The sequence below is a fragment of the Apis mellifera genome, linkage group LG16 (assembly GCF_003254395.2).
Source record: "Apis mellifera strain DH4 linkage group LG16, Amel_HAv3.1, whole genome shotgun sequence".
Lineage (NCBI taxonomy): Eukaryota > Metazoa > Arthropoda > Insecta > Hymenoptera > Apidae > Apis > Apis mellifera.
Genome location: NC_037653.1, coordinates 4297704 through 4302079, shown reverse-complemented (window position 1 = coordinate 4302079; position 4376 = coordinate 4297704). Strand labels below are relative to the sequence as shown.

The 4376-nt window shown below is 37.8% G+C and overlaps 1 long non-coding RNA gene across 1 annotated transcript; it reads right to left on the bottom strand.

Moving 5' to 3' along the window:
- Positions 1 to 1583: 1583 nt before the first annotated feature.
- LOC102654769 lies at positions 1584 to 4052 on the bottom strand. Its single transcript, XR_003306233.1, has 3 exons — positions 3573 to 4052; positions 1935 to 2059; positions 1584 to 1841 (listed from the first exon to the last, which is right to left on the bottom strand). It is a non-coding gene; the product is annotated as an uncharacterized LOC102654769 (long non-coding RNA).
- Between the last annotated feature and the right edge of the window lie 324 nt (positions 4053 to 4376).

Below are 4376 nucleotides of genomic sequence, written 5' to 3'. Positions count from 1 at the left end.
CTCTCCCCTCCTCCTCGTTACACGTTTCACAACGATGACAATTGACAATTAGCCAACCAATTAAACATTCTACTTGCAACGCAATTTCCAACCTGGAGAGAAGCTGGATTTTCTGAAAACCTTTTTTTGGGAAGCAGCCATGAAAAATCGTCGTGGAAACAGCGGGGTGTTGATAACAATAATAATAATAATGGTAAGAGAGAGAATTCGGCCTGTGGACCAATGTCAAAGAGAGCCATTCCACCAATCCGAGGAGGGCAGCCACCGCCGGACCCTTGCAGGGCGGACCCTTGCTTGCGTCGAGGGGACGAGGCTCTATGAGAAACTCTCATAGTGGATTCATTCCTCTTGCTACAATTTGCCTCTAGGAAAAGCTTCTAAAAATGAAATATATATATATATATTTAATTGTTGTTACAAGATATATTATTATATATTAAAAATATGTAATATTTTGTTTATTCTCTTACGGTTTAAACTGTGGAGAGTGTTATTTGTATATGTAGTTTGATGGAGTAGAAAGAGAGAGGGAGAAGGAAACAGTGAAACAGGAAAGGGATCCTTTGTCGCCATAGGATCGCCATAGGAAGGATTCATACATTGATATATCCTTCTAATCCGCGATTATTGGTCAGAGTCGCGGGATTAATTGCACAGGAGGGGCGATAATTTGGTGGTCAGAAGGGATGCTCGTCAGGGGGGGGATTAAGTCGTCGCGGAACACGAGAGGATTTGCTATTTATCCACACCTTGTCGTCGTCCCATCGTACGTGCTCTTCCAGAGTTTCCACCCTAATTTTATTTTCCAACAAATTTTGACGAGGTTTTAATAAGAAGAGAATATTATATAATAAGGATTTAGTTGTTGTAATATTTTATTTATTATTTTATATATATATATATAATTTTACTTACTTATTTTATTAATATTATATTTATTAATTGATATTTATATATATTTGAAAGGATTGTGTACACTTTATAAATAGAAATCGAGATATTCGAACACATAAGATTACGAGCATAACCTTATTTAATTTAATTAAAACTCAGTTTCAATATTTATACGTTATATATATATATATTGGAAGATGTATATTAAAACTCAGTTTTAATTTATTATTCTTATTTAATTTACTTAATTATTTTTTATTTATTTCATTGCGATAGTTAAATCATTAATATTTATAGGTTATATATATATATATATATATATATATATATATATATATATATATATATTGGAAGATGTATATTAAAACTCGGTTTCAATTTATTATTCTTACTTAATTTACTTAATTATTTTTTATTTATTTTATTGTGATATTTAAATTAATATTTATATATATTGGAAGATGTGTACACTTTATAAACAGAAATCGAAATATTCGATTGTAACATGGTAAGATTACGAGCACAATCTTATTTAGTTTAATTAAAACTCAGTTTCAATATTTATACGTTATATATATATATTGGAAGATGTATATTAAAACTCAGTTTCGATTTATTATTCTTACTTAATTTACTTAATTAGTATTTTTTATTTATTTCATTGCGATAGTTAAATCATTAATATATAGGTTATACATATATATACATTGGAAGATGTATATTAAAACTGAGTTTCAATTTATTATTCGAATTACTGAATACCTTTGAAAATGTCGTCGAAGAGTTCAACCAGGATATATAGCCAAAATATAATTTCACGAATTATTTCGAATAATAGTACATTTTATTTCGTGACGAACCGTGAATTACTTTACCGCTCGCAGCGCCATCTCGTTCCTTTGTTTCTCGGCGAATGGATTTGGAAGACGGATTTAGAATCCAGATAACTAAAAACAATTGGATAAATCTCGATTGAATTTTACTGTTTATAATAATTTTATCATTAAAAACAGATCGTTTACAACAAGTTATCTTCTTACGTAAGAAGATTCAGCTTCAGAGTGTTCCCTCGAATCGCGAATCTCCTCCGAGAGGCGGCGTCTCATTGCTATTCCGCGGGTAACTCTCGTGCGGGGCATTATGGTAGTCGCAGTATGGGGCTGCGCTAAATTGAAAACAAGATCCAGGCACGTTTCCAGGCAAGCAAAAAAGAATTTTAATGAATTATAAGGAGCAGGTATGAAGGGGGATTGACAGGCGATTCCTTGGTGAAATTAAAGGAGCTGCCCACCACCGTCCCCCATTGTGCTCCAAACTCTCTCAAAAACTCTTCTCTCTCTCTCTCTCTCTCTCTCTCTCTCTCTCTCTCTCCCTTCTCCTCCCTCGAAACGAGACACCCAAACGAATAATCGAATGTCCACGCACTCTACCTCGGCTGTGCAAAGAAATTCCCTCTCTCTTATTCCGAGGACGAAGATTCTCTCAAAGAAAAAAGGGATTTAATGAATCGCAAAGGCTCCATCCTGGCTACGGAACGAGGTCGAGGAAGAAAGAAAGAAAGAAAGAAGGAAGGAAGGAGGATTGGCAGTCGATTCAGCCGGAATTAAAACGGCTGGCGGCCGTCGTCGTCGTCGTCGTCGTCGTCGTCCTCCTCGTCGTCGTCACAGCGGTGCCGAACCGTCCTGGGGGGTTTTCTTGCGCCCCCGGGAGGGGAGGGGGTCCGAAAGAGGGGGAAAGAAAGCGGGGGAGGGGAGTTGATGAGAACGGGCGGCGGCGGAGGGGGAGGGTTTCCGAAACAGCTCGCCGCTATCTCGACTGATCCGATCAAGATTAATGAAGCGGAGCGCGGCTTGCGAGTCGAAGGAGCATCCTTTGCGCCGCCCAGCCCCGCGCTCTCCGTCTCCGTCGCTCGCCTCCTGCCTGGATGCGCGCCTCTCTCTTTTCCTCCACCGCGGCGGGGGCAGTCGACAGGTTACCGTCGACGAGTCGTGGTAATAGCGCGTGGTGGCTGATGCCGCCGCGAGACGTGAGATCGGGGGAGAGAGGATGGTCGAGATGGCTCGGACAGAGGAGGATCCGTTCCCTGGATATCTCGTTGTACGGGCTGGGGAGGCGAGGTGGGTCGAGGGGGAAAATGAATTCTTTCTTTTTCTTTTTCTTTCTTGTGGAGAATTTTCTTCGAGAAAGAGAGAGAGAGAGTAGAATTGAAGAAATGTATAGAAAAGTGTTGTATTTCACCGATATATATATATGTAATTCGAACGAATTAAAATAAGTATGATATTCGGGAGAATATTATTAGATAAAAATGTAATAAAACTCTCGAGTAATTACAAATTTGAAATTCAAGCAGAGAACAATAATTGGAGTTCTTCGAATGATAAAAGATTGCGATAAATAATCCAAATTATTGTAAATTGTATTACGTGACTCGGAGAATACATACCTGAAAATGTACGATATATTTATTATGTTTATGTTATTTCACGTAGAATCGTCGATGCGAGTCCAAAAGTGTTGGAAGAAAAAGTGTTATTATTATCTCGATTACTTCGCCTTAAAGATAAAAATTTACGAGTTAAATTCCGTGGAAATCGTTACCTGCTTTGTGTCGACGGAGAGAGAGAGAGAGAAAGGCACGAGAAGCGATATAATTTTATAAGGAAAGATATACTTACCATAAACGGACTTATATTGGGATTGGCAGGGAAGATAAAGATTGCGGTAGCTTCGGTAGCGCCCTCTACTCCCCCCCTCTCCTCCAATTTCCTCTTTTTGCGATGCAGAGACCGAGTTGAAGATAGACGTGTCACCGGGAGCGGAGGGCAGATAAAAATACACGTTCCCCTCGCCTCGACGGTTTTAATTAATTCCGAGGATCGACGCGACCGCCCGTGTTAACTTTCCGGCTGCCATCACGGCCACGCGTGTCCACGATTGCTACTGTGCTCTGTGTAACACGCGCTCCTTCAAAAACTCGTGCTTCACTGATCGATCTTCTCGATATTTACATGTATATATATAACTTGTCGAAACTTTCTTAGCGTCTCGATATTTATATAGGTATAATTTGTCGAAATTTTCTTACCGTCTCGATATTTATGTACATATAACTTGTCGAAATTTTCTTACCGTCTCGATATTTATATACGTATAATTTGTCGAAATTTTCTTACCGTCTCGATATTTATGTATATATAACTTGTCGAAATTTTCTTGTCGTCTCGATATTTATATATATATATAGCTTGTTGAAATTTTCTTAGCGTCTCGAAATTTTTTTCTTTTGTTCAATAAATGGATATGGATTTTTATTCCATCGATCTCGATATATATATAACTTGTCGAAATTTTCTTAGCGTCTCGAAATTTTTTTCCTTTATACAACGAATGTATATGGATTTTTATTCCATCGATCTTCTCAATATATATATATATATATAACTTATCGAAATTTTCTTAGCGTCTCAAAATTTTAATTC